Genomic DNA, 19,520 nt, shown 5'->3' on the forward strand with positions numbered 1-19,520 from the left:
CTGCTGATATTGCTCTTGCCGATGGTGATGATTGATAATGTGCAAGAAAGAAAGCTTCTCCGAGTCACACGACTCTTTCAGGAGGGGTTCCTACATTGGAATGTTTGGCCATATTTAATTTTATTACTGTGCAAAATAATACAAGAGGGGGCTTGTAATAGACAAATGTTTGAGGCTGAGAGACAATAACCGTGGTGTAACCGCACTGTTGCGATGGATAGGGCAAATGCACAACGAACCCAAGTGACACGAGTTCAATTTGTGCCTGGGGATCAAACGCTCCCATAATTGGCGAGTAATTGCTATAACTGCCCCCTTCCCAACTCCCTTGACCAACACGGCAACGCACAGCGTGTTGGTGCATTCCTCTACACACGTTCATGAATAGACACGGCAGGAGGCTTAATAAATGGTTTTTAAATGATAGTTGCTTCATAATGTAGTATTATATTGCAGGGATGCCACTGTGTGCTGCTGCTGCTGCGGTTAGCACGCGGGACTTTGTAATGCAGTCATCATCGCCGGCTCATTCTCCCGGCGTGCCAGTTGTGAGAACCCAAGGTAGTGGCACGTTTCTTCATGGCTGGGCCCTCTGGTCCACTGTGAGCGCGATATGAACGTGTCCACCACACCACAGTATGGCTACTCCCGGCTACTCCGGGACGTCTTGCCAGCATCGACGAGCAAAGTCAGATACTGCCCAGAGGAGCTTTCTCGAGCTCCCTCGAGTGGAGGAGGCCCTTTCGCCAGTGGTTGCCCGAGTGAGCAAATTGCAGGGCTGTATCATTACCACCATTACATTGTACAGTGTAGTGGTCCAGATGTCTTGTGACCCCCACAATTAATTTGCCTCTAACATGTTTTCTCCTTTGCACATTCATTTCTGTTTTAATAAACCTTTCTGACATTTCATCATGGGACCTCCTTTGCCAGTGTCAAAATATGAGAATAGGTTTTCCCCTTTTTTTTCTGGCAACAAAACAGGTGTTAAGATGTTAAAACACCAAACTGAAATCTTTTGCAAGGAATCATGTCTGCATTAACCACAGATACTTGTGGTGAAAATACAAACAACAACAAAACATGCTCTGGCAGTATATGCAGTGTCTTTGAAACTGATTGGTCCACACAATGCATATCCTGTCAGAGCATGTTTTTTGGTTGTTTATATTTTCACAACAAGTATCTGTGGTTACTGCAGACATGATTGCTTGCAAAAGGTTTCAGTTTGGTGTTTTAACATCTTAACACCTGTTTTGTTGCCAGAAAAAAAGGGGAAAGCCTATTCCTATCTTACTGACATTTTAAAAATAAGTTTCAGAGAATTAAATGTGGGTCACAATACATCTGAACCACCCATGTACAGTGCTGTGTTCTGTTCTTCACCATGCTGTCAGCATGATCTTGATGAGACTTGGTGCAAAAGCACTCTCTGCAAGTGCACGAGTGCTGTACTTGTCGTGGGCACCAATTGGATCTCTCATTGTGCACCCTCCCCCATCCGCAGGCTGCGTGTCAGTCTGCGCCGATGTCCCCACCGGGAATAGTTTAGCAGCTGCTCAAATTCCCCCTCCGGCTAAAAAAAAAACTAGCACAACAGAACAAAGGCAACATCATTTGCATCTCTTAGCTTTAAAGAGTGCCGTAATTGTGCTCAGAAACACTTAACTAGGTCATTGTAGCAGTTACCATACACAAGGTGGTATGTAAAACAACATATATGTTAATAAGTAACAATTGTTTTGGTCTGCTATGTAACATAACTGATTTTTTTTCTTGATTTGATATCGCAGAACTTTCAAGTAGGCGAGGTATGTCAGTTGAAAACAAAACTAGATGGATGTTGTGTGACCATACGTCATGCTGGTGTTAATGAGGGTTGGTGAAGGGAAGACCCAGAATCTGGTTCAGATGTCACTGACCACTGACATTAGTCACAGGCAATAGCGAGATGCTATCTTACTCACCTGGAATACAGGAGGTCGTGAGTTCCATCCCGACCCTGATGATGCCTTGATATTTGAAGTTTGTGTGTCCTCGCTCTCCCTGTGGACACGTGGATTTTTCTCCGGGTCCTACGATGCCCTCCACATTCATAAACATGCGTTTGGATTATTTGGCTGCTATGAATTGCCACATGATATAAGCCACTTTGATGAGCTATCGGTCGCCTCTGCTAAAAGAGCTAATAGCTCAGTGGGTTTTACATGGTCAATAAAATTATAGTGGTCGTTGAACTTAAGTCGCTGGGCTCATAGCACAGTGCGCTAAGCACTGTGGCACCACTCCACTCATTTCAAAATGAGTACAGTGCGATAAAAACGGTATATAACAGACTTTAAAATGATAAACATTACTAATGTACTGCATTAAACTAAAAATATTATTTTGTGAATATACGCGCATTCGGAGCTGAATTTCAGCCATAGCTCTGGAAAATATTTTCAAGCCCCCCCCCCATTCCTGCTGTTGTGCAGAGGAGGGACAGAATCCGGGCAGTTGGGGTTTGGGGAGGGGGGTCCATATAAAATATTCCATGAGAGATTAAGACCTGTTGTGTGCACTGTGTTTAAGCAAAGTAAAAAAAAATCAATGGGGTATAATACTGTACTGAAAATTGCATCAACATTTGTCTGGGAATCTTGCATCCACAGCTCCATTGTGTGGAACGTGCCAAATATATGATGCACTAAATGATGGACCAACCACCTATAATTATTCCATCACAAACCCCTGACACCACAGTCCCAGTTGGTGCTCAGTAGGGAGGCAAAAGCAATAATTGTGCAATGGAGGCCAATTCTAGTAGTAGTCCACATTCTTGTAGCCTCGTTTTCAGATTAATAAGGACAGATTTAATGGATTTGTGTTTGTTTATTCAACCATAAAATGGGCAAGACATTTTCAATGTTAGAATCCAGTTAATGCAAGTACATTTATGCAGTAAATAATGCTATGGTCTGTACATACACCACTGTAAAATTTTGTGTACGATGCAACAAAGATGCTTGCTTTATTCAGAAACCTCACATAAAAGCTGTACTCTACTCATAGATCACTACTAAATGCCATGGTTCTTATTCATGGAAAAACTTATGGATGTTGCTGCTTGAATTATTCAAGTTCGTACCGCCATTTTTTTGCGAAACAGTTTTTTTTAGCAAAACTGACCTTGAAGCTGCATTGCATACCCAGAGGATTTTTTTGTGTGCTTCCTATACTTTTCCTTCTATTATGTCCTGTCTCCCCTGGGCTGGTTGAGATGTAAGCATGAGCCCACTTTTCAAAGCCACTAACTGCTGGAGGGCACAGAACCCATGTGCATGCGTGGTGGTGGTGGTGATGGCTTACACAGGTTGGCTGCAATGGTTAGATAACCAGATGTTGCTGTTGGGGCACCAACACTGCCCTCGACTCTTCGTTAAACATATCCCGAAGAGTACGTTTAATTCACTTTTAATCCTTCACCCACAGTCCACCAGCCAACATGCTCTTAGTTGTGATTACAATATGCTGTCCACTGCCTGGATGAAGCAAGACATCTTAACATTTAAACCACTTGCACAATAACATGTTGGCAACAGAGAGCGGTAAATACCTTTGTTTATTATGATTATCAATTAACTGGTTTGATGGATAGACATGTGGAAATGTAGTTTTTACATGTCAGTATCATATTTGTTTTGATTGGCATTTAGCTTTGACATCCTTCTTGACTCAACTTTTACAGCCAAGCGAGGTTTCCATTAAAAATAAATATTGTTTGTGGCCTAATTCACTTACTGTTCTTCAAACTTTTCATAAACCTTCTCTATATAAGAGCTTTTGGCCATTTTTACTGCATTGAATTAATTTGGTATTTGTGTGTGGACGTTCCATTGTTTTTGCGATATGGATGCTTGATTGGTAGATGACAAAGGAAAGCCATATTGGAGTACAGGAATATTATATGTGGAAGTCCGTGCTGAAGTGCTGTATTACTCGACAATAGCCATTGATTTACCAATTATAATTAATTCTTCCACCAGCAGTGGCATTAAAACACATTCCTCCAGAGGGAGCTGGTAGGAACGTTGGGTTGCTTGGTCAATGGGCAGGGTCAACGGCGGCGTGGTGAATTCCGCAAATATGGCCGACTGTGAGGGCGGGCACAAGCCGGCGTGAGTAGGTTAAAAGTTGAGCTTTATAAGGGCACCACGGGGTGACCAGCCCCTCCCCACCCAGCCCCTCCCCACCCTCCCCACCCAGCCCCTCCCCACCCTTCCCTCTCCACCCGGCCCCACCCCTCCCATTTTTTGATGCAGGACGGACGGACACAATAATCCCCTGTGGCCTGGTGTAACCAGGTGGTTCCTACCAGTAAAATAAATTGTATAGCCTGCACCTTTTCTATTTAAGCTATATGCTCGCGTTATACCAGAGCAAACAAAACTTTTCAAACGGATATGGGTAAAAAGAATACAAAAAATACAAGAGAGATGTTAATATCGAGTAAAAAAAAGAATAGATGTTTTAATCGAAGAGTGATCCCAAGTCATGATATTTCCTCCGATCTCTGGAGGGGAACATGATGACACGTTTACTGTGGAGTCTTGTGTGTTTGGTAATGTACTGCTCTTGTATTGTTGTTATGTTTACCACAGGTAGTCTATTGAATTGCTATTTTTCCTGTGTGCATCATGTGTTAGTGCGTAGGGGGTGTGAGCGGTGTGAAAGATTGTATATATCATAGGGTGTGAGGGATGGAAAACTTCATGGGGATGTCTTTATCCAGCAGTAGATAAACAAGGAGTGATTATGATGATTATCACATACCATCCTAAATTTTACTGTCTATTAATCACTGTACAGCTACACTGGTTGCACAAAGTGGGACGTACAAAGCTTTAAAACGCGTAATCAAATTAGCCTCGAGTATTTATTGATTTTAATACATTCGGGCTAGATTTCAGAATAAGTGAAAGTATATGGGTACTGTATTTCACTTGAGTACGTGGTCGTCTATTTTTTGTTGCTGTAAAGTCACATATATATATAATTTTCCAATGTTCCCTATGATTTCCATGAAATGACAACAACCCAGCGTGCTTCTCTCTCTCCAGCTGCGTGTGAAGTGAAATGATGGTTTGGCCCGGAGCAATATGGTATTCACATGCTCAAAGTCAATCTAGCTGTTTAACTTGCTGAAATAATATGTATTATAGCTTGAAAAATCCTCTGAGCAACAAAGCTGGCATGAAAAATAACAATAGGTTTTACCCTTTCTGGCAATAAAACAGGTGTTAAGATGTTCAAACACCTAACAGAAACCTTTTGCATGGAATCAAGTCTGCATTAACCACACGTACTTGTGGTGAACATGCAAACAAACATGCTCTGATAATTTTCTATGCACGTATATGCACTTGACCCCTTGTAAAAGGTATCTATTTGGTGTTTAAACATCTTAATACTCGTTTTATTGCGAGAAAGGGTGAAACCTATTCTTATTCTCCATACTTTTATACTGGCCAAAATGTCCTTTGATAAAGCTGGCATGTCTTAAATAAGTAATATTCTGTACCATTCTATGTAAAAAAATTTTTACAAAGGTAAATGAATATACTTCAGCTCCTATAATGCATGGGCTCTCTTATCCACAACTCCTATTATTTGCAATGGCAGGTCAATCCAGTAATCTTCCTGTTATCCTCAGAACAGCCCTTAATATTATCAAAATTTTATAGTCAAGAGAGAGAGAGTTGTAGAAGCCATGAGGAGATGTAAAGCCTTCTGAATATTACTGGTAGGAACCTCCTGGTTACATCAGCCCACAGGGGATTATTGTGTCCGTCCGTCGTGCAGGGAGGGGCTGGGTGGGGAGGGTGGGGCTGGGTGGGGAGGGGCTGCTCACCCCGTGGTGCCCTTATAAAACTCAACGTTTAACCTACTCACGCCGGCTTGTGCCCGCCCTCACAGTCGGGCATATTTGCGGAATACACCACGCCGCCGTTGACCCTGGCCATTGACCGAGCAACCCAACGTTCCTACTAGCTTCCTCCGCAGGAATGTGTTTTCAGTGTCTGTGGATAACAGGAAAGTGATTCGCACAGACTTGCAGGGGAGTAGTGGGGTACCTCACTTTCATCTTGCTCACATATGTTTGCAACGCCGGCATATAGAGGTGCCACGGTGGCGAGACGTTAATGACCTCGCCTGGTATAGAGGAGGTCATGGGTTCGATCCCAACCCTGACCCCTGCTGTATATTTGGAGTTTGCATGTTCTCCCCTTGGTCGCGTGGATTTTTCTCCGGGTCCTTTGATTTTTCCCTCCACATTTAGAATCGCCATGCGTTCTGAGTATTTGGCTGCGAAACATTTCCACGTGATGATAAGAAGCCATTTCGTTGAGCTATAATTTGTGATGGCGAGGTCGCTTCTGAAAAAGAGCTACCTAGCTCAGAGGGTCTTACCTGCTAAAATAAAAAAAATTGTTCGTAGTGTTTTTATAGTTTTATATTTGGTGAAAACGTGGTTATGGTGGTGAGGGTCATAATTCATTAAAGCCACTGTCAGTAGTTGCTGCCCTCTGACTTGGCTTTTCACTGGGCTCCCAGAGGTTGGTGTGATGTGCAGTATCTGTGTGATGGGATACAGTATTGTAATAAAGTTTGGAGGGTCTGTGGTCTCAATTGCATAACAGTTTATGGAATCAAGAAGATGATAATGATGGGGAAGGGAATAAGAATTGTCGAGACGGATGGTGATAAAGACGACATTGATGCATAATGATCACAGATGAAGATGGTTTGGGGTGAAAAGCATGCAATGATGATATAATAATGATACTGGATGGCAAAGGTGGATGATGATGATGGTGTTAATGATCATGTTAGATGATGGTTAGATTATGAATATGATATATGTTGACCCTTTTTTGCACCGTACGCAGCCAACCGCGCTAATCGGAGGTGTGGTTGATGATGATGATCATGATGATGATCATGAAAACAAAGCAAATGGGTGACAGATCGATGATTAAATGGTGTTAATGATTATGGTGTTGGATGATAGAGATTGACCATGAAGACTGTGATAGTTGATGAATGACAATGATAGTGAGGAAGGACATTGCCCTTCGCTGGCATCCTTGCAGCTGATGCCATGAATTATCTCCACACACACTAACCACAGGGTGCTGAGCAAGTGTGCTGTATGTGTTTTTCCAGCATTGTGTATGCTAACCATGGTGTAGCCCACCACACAGAAGGAAAACATTCCTATTACACTTATTTTTACACGGATAAGAGGAGTCATGCAGCATATTCATAATGCTTTCCGCAAGTAACACAAGTTTGTTTTTCATAGGTAATACAATTCAAACGCTTCTTAATTTAGGATTGTTCTTAAATGTTACAATGTCCCTAAATCGTTTGACTGATACTGCCCCTGTGAAATACAGCATTGTTGAGTACTATACATTGCATGTGAAATAGACTTTGTGTCATCCTACTTTCATCCGTTTCCTTTAATTCGCAATGTTTCACGTGCATTTTTGGCACGTGTTAACTGTGTATTTATTGGTGCCTTTCGTGTGAAGCCAGACGTCTTCACAAGCTTCCAACACATAACCAAACCATGTGCTGAGCAGACCGTGTAGTAACGTGGCGGCTGTAGTGATGGTAGTCAGCAGTGAGTCAGCAGGAAGTTCAGAGGAGAGTGGTTGGTGTTCCACCCCCCCCCGTACCTCGTGTGCGCTCACTTGTTTTTTTCTAACGAACTTCAACGCCCCCGTGGTGGAAAGGTTAAGCCAGGACTAAGGGTTTGTGACGCGCTGTGTTGAGTCACGTGTTCCTTTGTCTGTGTTCACTCCTAAGTTCTCTTCATTCCTATCGCTGACAAGTCTAGAGTCGAAGCGATTTCTTGTGTAAATTAGCATTGGAGCGGTTGCTCATCTCCTGTTGACAGCCGTGAGCCAGCGGTGGAAATTCCACATTCCTATGGTGGGGGGTGAGTTTCCATAGGACAACTGCTTTTGACTTGCTCACAAAGCGTTATCTATTTTATTGACAACTGACCACGTGCATGTTATGTTTTACTATTATTGTAAAAATATGAGTGAAATTATGTGATTTGATTCACTCCAAGTTATTTTATTACATAACAGGTGCAATATGGTATGAAACAAATAGGATTTCACAGTCGAAACACTTAAATGTGGAGATTTGCCCTAGTTTTGTCAATGGAGATATCACCATATACACTGCATTGTATGAGCAAGGAATATTCTCCAATTCGCTCATCTTGTTAACTGTTCAGAAATGTAAAGTTGGCTTGGGTAGGAATGCGTTGCTAGACGGGATGATGGCCGCTTGTTGAAAATAATGATGGCAGTGACATCCAAAGGAGAGAACAATCGAGACGACAACGACCACCAGAGAGATAGAGCAATGAGATAAGCTTTGGCGCAGGTGCGAGGTAGGTTGCTACATCGCGTGACTGTGTGGGACAGCTACGCCTTGGGAATTGTTATCTTCAGGGTATGTAGCTTCATTCAGCAGTGGATAGCTCACAACCGACGATGATATCAGACGCATGTACATTATTGTAGTGCACATTACACTTGCATTGGGATTAATCCATTCCATAGCATAAACTTTTCGGCACTGTATCGTTTTAGTTTCTCGACAAAAATGTTTGAGCAGCTCTAAAGGACACGGTCCATTGCCACTTCTTGTTTGATTTTATCGGTATCATAAAACAGAAGAGACAACAAAAAATGAACCCAGCCTCGGCACGTTGACGTGTTCACTGTGTGCTAGCCGGGTGGGACGGCCAAGACACGGGTAAGCCGGACACACGTCAGTGGATTTGGAAAAAAAAATAAGAAAAAAAGCACCCACCCTCTATTGCCATTACCACATGGTACAGGGTGGGACTTTTGTCATTTGTTCCTGCGACAGCTCGCAGTTTGGCCAAGCAACTATTCACGGGCTTTTTTGTAAAAAAAACATAATCTTGGGATAATTATAATGACCGAGATGGAAAGAGGGCAAGGGTGATCTGCAATGGAACCAAGCAACTCCAGGTACTGAGCCGTGTTTTGTTTTTACCTTGACTATTTCAGTATTTTAGAATTGACGGTACAGAGTATCTTTAACGTGTTGTATCCTCAGTTCCTTTTAAACAAGTATAGAGTTGCTGCTTCAGTGAGCCTATGTATACATGAAACGGCAGTATATTAAACGTAACGATTTGTCACCTACACCGAGATGAAAGGATCTTGCAAACGTTTCTGCTGACTGTCGGTAAACAAAAAAGTATTTTAATTAATTCGTAAAGTTTATACGTTTCCTTCAACACATACCTGATGTGCTGGTTCCTGTGTAATTAATGTTATGATACAGTGTTTACAATACATTATTGTTAACGGTAATGCTGTCCCTGAACTCTGCGTTTGGTTGAGAGTGATGTGGCATTAGCAAGCAAATGGAAGGCTGAACTTATAGTATTTTACAGTACTGTGTGGTATTTGCAATCACATCGAAAAATATTATTCTTTAGCACTTTTGAAAACATATTGGAAGTTCCTAGCCCACATTTTTCACAGTTCGCAATTTGGAGTTTAGAGCACTTATGCCAATGTTAGCATCCACGCTTTGTAACCTTTGGACTAGCTGTAGTTTAAACAGTAACTCACATTGTTAGCTGCGGTGACACAGGGCCTTATGTACTACATTTGAGCCGCATGTCACTGAGGCAGGACAGCCTGTAACTGAAGCAGTGTTGCTTCCAGTGGCAAAGAAATAAGATATGGATATTTACACTTTCAAGGACAGTAGCTATGTTTATTAATACGTTTCTATCGCAATTAAATTGCTGAGTGGTATAACGATAGCGTCTGAGATAAGGGTGGACGAGATTGGCATGGTGGTTTGAGCACAAGGAAGCGGTGGCATGATGGTGTGTACCCATGGGGGCCTGAGTCTGATTCCTGGCCAGGGTTCACATTAGTGATAAGTGATATCTGAACTGATCCTGCGTCACCCCTTCGCCAACTCGCGTGGTGAAGTATCAACAAACGACCTCCACAACTGACATGGCATGGTCCATAGGTTGGTTTGAAACATAAATAATTATGCTTAAGATATTTGAGGTGCTGATAGTGTCAGAGCTGTAAAAGTGAAACGCTTTTGTACCCTTACATCTATCCTTGAATAATATAATTCTTCCTGTTATTTGTGCTTTTCTACATATAAGAGTAGTAACCTCAAAACTGCAGGGAATTGTATGGGGTTTTCATTGAAAAAAGCAGGGACTTGGAACCGGTGGAAACGTCATCCTGTTATCCACTTTTATCCACGTTTCTTGCCATGGATAAAGGAGTAACGTGTGCTGATAAGCCTGCTTGATGGGACCTGCCCTTGCACCATCACATCAGTCCAGATAGATTGATTTCCTCTGTCTTGTGTTTTATGTGTTAGATTGTTTGTTCAGAAGTCAAAGCATAATACAGTCCATACTCTATCTACGTGGCTTTACCCAAAGAACCCAAAGAATGAGTCCATACTTTTTTCAACGTTTAGATTTGCTATGTATTATTATTACGTGCACAATACCATTATCTCGCAATGAATGCATTACGCACTGTGATATTGACAGGAGGTACGTGAAATGTGTTTTATCGCCGTAATCAAATTTCAATTAATTGTTTACATTTTAAAACGATGAACAGCTCCTGCACAGTGTAGTAGTGGCTCATTGTACAATTTCTTAATGTTCAAAAAAGGTTTTGAATTCACAGTGTGAATGTATTATGTTAGGCAAAAATGACACTATTTTCCCACGGTTTACCCCCAAACCTGTACCAGAAAAACTATCGGTAACAGTTGGAGCCGACTGATTAACTGGATGAGCGCACATGGCAACATCTGACATTGTTTTGCATAATTTGCATATGTTTCCACTTGCTTGTAATGTGAATTCAATAATGCCAATTCACTGATGGGTAAAGGCCTGCTAATGCCATGTTCTTCATGGAAGTTGCTTCACCATACTTCACCACACTGGTCAGTGCGTGGCTTGGGGTGGGGGGGAGCCCAGGATCGGTTCAGATACAATTTTCCACTGACGTCACCTAGGCAGGTTCATAGTACAGTGTGCTAACCACCGCAGCTTGACCCCTCTAGCCCTGTATTATTGTACATATATAACACAGGGTGATGTATTTATATATATACCCCACCGATTCCTAAATTTTCCTCTTCCCTTTCAATAAGTGAAGTTATATTGTGAAAGCAGTGGCTTTGTGTTAAAAGGTGTAATAAGTGGAGAGTACTGTATTGAGATTGGTAGGCAACACCACAGTCGAGAATTTCAAATAAAATAGTTAAGATATGTTTAATTGAGGCCATCGTGATGTTACTGGTCACTCTTGCAAATGATATTCTGCCCTATTCTCGGAGTTCTCACCTGGTTAAACAAACAAAATGCAGTTGATCCTATTGACATCGCATTCCCCGCTACATGACGCTGTTACTTCGACTGGGTTGGCAGCCGCTCACGGTTGGGTTGGCAGCCACGGGGCTATTTCGGACACTACTCTAATGTGAATGCCATTTGAGATTCAGCCGTAATACATTCACTTCTATGAAGTTGAATTACCCCACAGTCGTTTGACGACTTAAAATTAATGAATTTCATTAAGTAAAATTGCACAATAACACAATAACGTTTGCTATGACAGTAATGGAATAATAACAATAATATTTAGCGCAATGATGTCACCGCGTGTTTTGGCGGGGGAGGCGATAGTCGGGTTACGCCACCTCCTATCTATGATTTTAAAACGGGAATTGCGCCATGTGCCAGGATATTGTAGTCGAATGGATATGCACTGCTGAGGCTGATAAGCCATATTAGTCAAATGATCGGGTCAAAGGTTGCATCGACCTCGTTCGCTTAAACTTTCAAGTGAAACCTCATTCCTCCAAACCGGTGGGGTTGTCTAGAAGCGGTTCTCCAAACTAGCATGTACAAAGATCCCCGGTATAGCCCTAACAGATTGTTGTAGCGAGCACCTATGAAGGTCTACACGGCAACATGAGGGGGTGGATGGCCAACACCACACCCGGCCACCTTTGACTCCCTACTGACGATGTTTACACACTACACCAGGTACTCCTTTGAGGCTGAGTCGACCTAGAGAAGGCCCAGGACTGGTTCAGACAATTGTTAATGGTGTTGGTCGTGAGCGGGAATAAAACTCGAGTCTCCGGATTCATAGCGCAGCACGCTGACCACTGCACCACCGCTCCCCAAGCATACACACTCATAACAAACATGCTTACAAATTAGCCTCATATTGTGCAGGTATTACCATGACAGGCCTCTAATTGTGCCGTGATTCTCCACGTCCCAAACCTTGCATGTTTTTAAGTTGGAGGAGGTGAGTCGGCAAAAACGACTACGGGCAACTATCACTGACGGAAAAGGTTGTGGTGCGTGCTTTGGTTTTTCATCTCTGAACAGATGTTCTTTGGGTCTTTCGGTAAAGTCAAAGTAGATAGTGACAAATTAATAAAAATGATAAATATAAAATAAACACAAATCTACGACGTTTCGATCACAACACAAGTGATCGTCATCAGGAGGGAAGAGGGGGAAAGCTGCTGAATGCAGACTGTTTTATAGGTAGGAACAACAGTTCCACACTGCCCACCAGGGATTATTTGTCTGTCGTGCATAGCCCCTCCCAAACATGTATGCTCCTGGATTGGTTGAAGTGCGTCACGTGACCGCGAGCTTTCTGTCGTGCACGAATGTGCTGTCCAACCAAGTTCCTACCTGCCCACTCCGAAGGAACGTGTTATAGGGTGTAGTCCTAGGGTCATAAACGAAGTGGGCGGGGCTAATGATGTTAATGTGAGAAATTAGCATGTTAATGTAAGATCGGAGAGCGGCCTCCGCTACGAGTGCGCGGGTGGCTATGTTAATGTGAGAGATTAGCGTGTTAAAGTAAGATCGCAGAGCCGCCGTGACGTAGAGGTCGGCGTCCGGAGGTGGCCACATTGGCGCGAGAAACCTGTTAATGTGAAATCGGAGAGCCGAAGCCAAATCTTGACTTAAAGCTTTCGTGACTGCAGGAATTAATATTCTTTGGGTTTTTCGGTGAAGTCACGTAGATAGGTACAAATTTATAAAAAAAATAATAAATATAACATGAACAAAACTACGACGTTTCGATCACAACACAAGCGATCGTCATCGGGAGGAACAATTTTCTCTAACCGCTTTTAACAGCCACGGGAATGTGACTGAACTCTGCCGCTGGCATGTTTTGGATATGTAATGCATGACGGGGGTTGATATTTAAGCAAAGCAGGAGAGTCGGAAGTTTGTGTTTGGTAAAAAAAGACACCACCTGGAACTGGTTGGCTAGCAAAAAAATATCGTCTTTAGACATTCCTTTTGTGATAAAGACCATCGGTATTAATCATAGCATGCGATCTGTTTATCTCATCAGCAAGGTTGTACGAGTGGCTCCATGTTTCAGCAATGTTAAATCACTTGACTCTTTCACAGTCCATTTTGGAATGCACCTCTGTGGTAGGCTGTGTTGTTGGATTCAGGAGAGACCATGTTAATGCTGTGTAAGGTGTGCGTGTGCTTTTGGATGTTAGGTGGTATTTAAACAGCGGTGAGGAGAGCCATTCTTTGTGCGAGGTGTGTGTATAGCGGTTGTGTGCATACTCCATTTCAACAGACACCACACACCCCACGGTACGGTGAGGATGCAGGCATGTTTGTGCGTCACACATGGCCAAACGCTTACGATAATAGCCGGCGACACTGGTGCACATAAACAGCGGCCAGAGGCCCATAACACGTGGGTTCTTGTTTGTGACATTGAAAAAAATGTGTTGCAGATTCACTTCAGCTGACATGGCACATTCTGTTGTCCCAACCCGCTTTAGCATTGAGATGGTTTATTACAGGCTTGCATTTTGTTAGCAAAGCAATGGCAAGGAACTGATAAGGCTGGCATCTTTGGACAGTAAATGCGAAAAAGCCTTTGAGCTTGTGCGTATGTTGTGGTGCTGTAATCCGTCTGGGGTACGTCCAAGCAGAAAGCCAGACTCGTAAAAATATAGGGCCAAAACCATGCTTGTTAGTGTTCCGGTTATAAAAGGTAAAGCCACAGCCATACAATGCTTGCACACGTCACTGCTGGGGGAAGGGCCACCACTTGAGAGAGCTTTAGAGCCCCTCTCGAGGGTGTTTAGCCTACTCTTCCACGATGGGTAGATGTTTTTGAAGAAGTGGGAGTACCCATACTTTACCCCACCTCACGACATCTGCCAATTAATGAACTGTGATGTACTCATTTATATTGCTGGATGAACAGGGGTTGGGATTTTAGAGACTTGCCAATTGTTTCAACTGCCACACCGGGAGATCGAACCCGTGATCTCCAGTGCCTATACGGTACATAAACTATAAACAATTTTTGTATTTTCCCAGGTAAGGCCCACTGGGCTTTATAGCTCTTTATCAGAAGCAATCTGGCCACAAATTATAGCTCAACGAAGTGGCTTATGTGGAAATGTATCGCTGCCAATTACTCTAAACGCATGTTTATAAATGTGGTGGGGGAAAACTGGAGGACTCAGTGAAAAATCCACGCGACCACGGGGAGAGAGACACGCAAACTTGATTACAGCACAGTCGTATTCCCTAATTACGGTCATGACATTTTCTTGCGAAACATTGTTTATCTCCAGAGATATTCATTATAAAATCTTGACATATATGAACTTGGCGGTGTGCTTGGTTTTTTTGCTTAAAATGATAAATGTTGGGTGCTTTTCTTGGGGGGTACGGGGCCATGTGAGAACATCCACGTGCTCTTTATTATGTAGTCGCCTGTGCACAATGGGAGTGGGATTTGTCATATGGAGTTGGGTAAGGGAGGGCAGAGGGGGTTGGAAACAACTATTTTAGCAGAAAAGCAGGCTTCTACTAAAGTGATTAATCAAGCTGGGACTGCTTCCTGTGGCTGTGTTTGAAGTCATCATCCTGTCCTGTGGGCGTGAGTCGGTGAATGGATGACGATTCCCAAGCATTAGGTCCATCCCAATTGGTGGTTTACTTGTTAACGATGAAGATTATTATTTGGAGTTTGGTTAGAATGTGGTGTGTTTCCCAAGGGGGCTTGTAAACATCGGTTACATTTAATTCTACCAAATTCAGATAAACATCCCCTTTACATGATCACTTATGATATAAATCAATGCTGTACGTATCATGGCTGCATGATAATCCATGGTAAACGTTCAATATTTTAACTACTGTACAGTGCAATACTGCAGTAGTGCCGTATTTAGGAACAAGATAAGGCAACCCCAAGAGCAAAAGTTGATCGTTCTAAACATTACTTTGTACAGTACTGTAACGCCACGTGTTTCAATGCCATATGCAAAACGTCTTTCTTTGATTCATGTGCCAGTTCTTTTAAATGAATGGTACGTCTTTCAGAAAGTAATGTTTTGTTAAGTGTAACCGCTGTGTATTAGTCATACAGCTAGTCATCAGTATGTGATAGTAATTATGTTTCACATCTGAGTGCTCCTCCTAAATGTAAGTTTTCAGGCTGTACAGTACAGAACAAGAAGTTCCTTCATCCCATCAACAAAGAAACATCAAGCAACCACCAGACTAATCCAGCTTAGTGTCAAAAGACTAATCTTATTGTTGTTACGCCTCACCAAGACTGTAATCAGGGCACACGTTTATTTTTTAATTATTGATTTTAATTCATATTGGCTTACAAAAAGAAACGGAGGTGGCAGAACATGATTCTCGTTCCCGTTCTAAATAGATTCCTCAATCTAATTAGACCTTCACGTTATGAGAAAGATTTCGATAATCTACCCATTATGAAATTTCCTTATTTTTCGGAGGGTTGCAATGGAAGCAGTGGTGAGCAAATCTGTTCGGGAACTCTTTAAGTTTAAGAAATATAATTTCACAGCTTTTACTGATGAACTCAGTCTAAGAACATTCTGCACTGTTCAGGCTGGTCCAGATGTCTTGTTTACCCCCAATTAATTGACCCCTCGTATTGTTCCTTTGCTTATTAATTTCTGTTTTCACACGTATTGGTATACACAATTATTAAGTTTTCGAGAATTAAATGGGGGTCACAAGACATCTTGGGTGCCACGGTGGCAAGATGTTAGCTACCTCGCCTGGTATACAGGAGGTTGTGGGTTAGATCAAGACCCTGACGCCTGCTGCTGTATATTTCGAGTTTGCATGTTCTCCCCGTGGACGTGTGGATTTTTCACCAGGTCCTCCAGTTTTTCACTCCCACATTTAGAAACATGCTTTTTAGAGTATTTGGCTGATGTACATTTCCACGTGACAAGCCACGTCGTTTAGCTTTCACGTGTGGCCAGTTCGCTTCTGAAAAAGAGCTATATAGGTCAAGTGAACCTTACCTGGTAAAATAAAAAGTGTAGATTATAGTTTATCTGGAACGCGCCCTATACATTGCATAAATGTACATTTATCATTGTAAAGCTTGCAGAGTACAATACAAAAAGGTATTTGTGAAACCAAGACTGTTATTTATGGGGAACAATCTGTGTGCAGGTTTTATTGTGTGATTTGGTTTACAATTCTTAGTACTGTACAATATCAATGTACAGTATAGTGTATTACACACTGATGTGCAGTGCATTTTCAGAATTTATGAACAAATGCACGCAGTGTACAACATCGTTGTGGAGTACAGTATTTGTCAAGAGATACAGTTATTGAGAAACATATGTCTGTTGCACATACTCCTTATATTAAAAAAGGATGATAAACACAAATTACAACTTTGAGGTGTCATGCCCAAAATATTGAATTTTCTACACCGCTTGACCTCATTAAATGCATATAAACACACACGCAGCCTGCACTGTCTAGTTTGTTTTAGATCAACTTGGTCAGCTTCTCAAACCAGGGTTTACTGAACCTGCATTGCGGTTGGAAGGCCAAGCGGCAAGCTCATGCCCAAAATCGAGTTGGTTCGGAAAAGCCAAACGGAAACTTGACAAAATTGGCAGCCATCTGTGCTAATTATTCCCCAGCCTTAACCGCATGTGCACATCGTAAATAAGTGCCCGTAACGCCACACGTTGCCGTCAATATGATATCGCCAGCTGTTTACCAGGTCTTCAACAAAGAAGCCCCATTTTCCTCTGGAGCAGCTTTTAAAGTCGCCTTTGGTTGATTATTGCCCAACAGCAGACAGACAGTTTTGCTTTTCCGAAGCAGCCTCAATGGACAGGTTGAAGTTTGTGCCCTGTGTGTTCGACGACCTTTGGCCCACGTGACTTTTACACGGCCAAGGTTAATGATTGCCTTCCTAGTTCAATTCCAATCTAGTTTAGGCTTCTACCTAATCACATTTGTTGACTTGTGTCGGAGGTATTTTACTGAGATTATTAACAGCGTTGTGTAACGCGGTACAACGTTCTAAAGTGCGGTACAATGCTGGAGTTGAAAAAATGGCCCGTTCACGTCATACCGTAATGAGGATTGCATCTGTTTATATTTATATCAACACAGTGCACATTGAATGATAATAAAATGGTAGCGTACAATATACAGTACAGTAATAGAACTGCATCCTTTTTTTTATACTACCTACAGAACATAAAGCAATATGCTGTATAGGCCCCGAGCACTCTAAAACCCTGGAAGAGCTGTTGTCTCAGCAGCTTGGCATGAGTGTGGGAAAACATTAGGGCACTTTATTGTTCAGTGGGCTTTGGTGAATCCATTCTGACCAAACATCAGGGGAGAGGATGGTTTTCCTGCAACGTCAGCTGTTGCCTTGTTAACTCTGCTCCCTCAGGCATGCAAGGCCTGGCATGCCTGCTTCTTGAGACTTGATGAATTTGGTCTTTGCCAGGTACCTGGCATGTCAAACACTCCCCACTCAACTTATCCACAACATAAATCCATGTGGGATTCTGTCTAACCCATGTTCAATGTCATTTAAACGGCCATGCAATCTATATCTTCAGTTATCCAGATTCAAACGTAAAACAAACATAAACTGTGTACAGCACTCTTGTGTATTGTGTTTCTGTCTGCACTAATGTAAACACAATAAGTCTATGTTTCCTTATAAAGATTGTTAAATCAATAGAATTGAGATAAGACCCCCTTATTCAGTAGATTTATGTAATCATGTTTTGATTATTGGGTGTGGTACAGTATAGCAAAGCTTGCTTTACTTGTCACATTTATGGGCAAGATTAGACACGTACTCACTCTACAGCCATCTAATAGAATTGCTGCACAAATTCCGCAGATTATGCTCTCCATCTGTATTTTTTCAGTGTCTCAATCATTGCCCTAGCTTGTCGTTGTTCAATAAATCACCAAATAATTTATCATATAACTTAAAAAATGTGAGGGTATTTTTTTAATGTATGCATTCACTATACAATACATTACGGGAGTTCCAGTTATGGCAGTGGTTTAAGTTGTCACGTGATTAAGTGTCCTTTTGGAACTCTCACAGATTTGTGTATCAACTCGTTCGTTCGAGGGTGGCCTGTGGAAGCAGATATCACTTATCTACTTTACTTTTAAGATCCCTTCAAAGTGTGACCCTTTTACCCACACACATAAAGGGCACAACATGTTTGTCATGTGGCAGTCAAATTCATGTGTTTTTGTAATTCTCATAGCTGGAAATTTAGGCCAATTAAATTGAAAACCCAATTTTAATGTGACGGGGTTTTTTTTTTACGTGAGCATTGGTGACCAGACTGACACGATAAACTCAATACCGTACAAACTCAAGGGTCTGGTTTAATCACTGGTGGCTACCCGGAGTTTAACCGAGGCTTTCAGCTGTGATGACTTAGTGCTCTGACCCCCTAAGTCACTTGCCACCTGTGGTGGGGTTTTTTTTCTCTTTATAAGTCAAAAATACACAAGCAGCATCTGTCCTAACAAGTGTTATCACTGAGTCATCTAAAGACATGATTGAAAGCAAATATTACTTACATTTCATAATAGAGCTTCCATTAAAGCAGTACAAAACTCACATATATCAAATGCAGACATTTATTAATGGACTTCTATTACAAATAATAAATGATGTAATATACCATCCTGTAATAACAGATTAAGTACAACGTCATTTGTATTAACTACAATAGTTGTGGAAATACAGTATGTATGTTTTATTAATGTCACATTATTATGAAATTGAGATAGTGGTTTGTATGCGTTATTTTGTAACACATTTCTAACGTGCCATGCGACCATTCATCATTGAAGTTGTTGCACAATGGTCTATACGGTATCACAAACGACACATTGGACTGTGCAGGAAACTGTGCAGCGTGACCCTATTGACCTAACAGTCAGCGTGAAAAGCATTTCCTCTTGTGAATGGGACATGGGAGGGCACAACTCTTATTTACGCAGCCATGCAGGGTGTAAAACCATCCCTCAGCCCCAACAC

At 42.0% G+C, this 19,520-nt stretch overlaps 1 protein-coding gene across 8 annotated transcripts in view; it reads left to right on the plus strand.

Annotated features, from left to right (window-relative positions):
- Positions 1-19,520, plus strand: part of LOC144721545 (putative JmjC domain-containing histone demethylation protein 2C) — a 131,323-nt gene that overhangs the window by 64,674 nt on the left and 47,129 nt on the right. For 2 of the 8 annotated variants that reach the window (XM_078599238.1, XM_078599240.1), the window contains exon 1: positions 8,924-9,068. The exons of the other annotated variants lie outside the window; for them this stretch is intronic. The gene's annotated coding sequence lies outside the window, so the exon portion shown is untranslated. Of the gene's footprint in view, positions 1-8,923; positions 9,069-19,520 lie in introns of those variants that run through there. 8 annotated transcript variants of the gene reach the window in all.

Source organism: Lampetra planeri, chromosome 12, assembly GCF_965212315.1.
Source record: "Lampetra planeri chromosome 12, kcLamPlan1.2.h2, whole genome shotgun sequence".
In the NCBI taxonomy this organism is placed as follows: domain Eukaryota; kingdom Metazoa; phylum Chordata; class Hyperoartia; order Petromyzontiformes; family Petromyzontidae; genus Lampetra; species Lampetra planeri.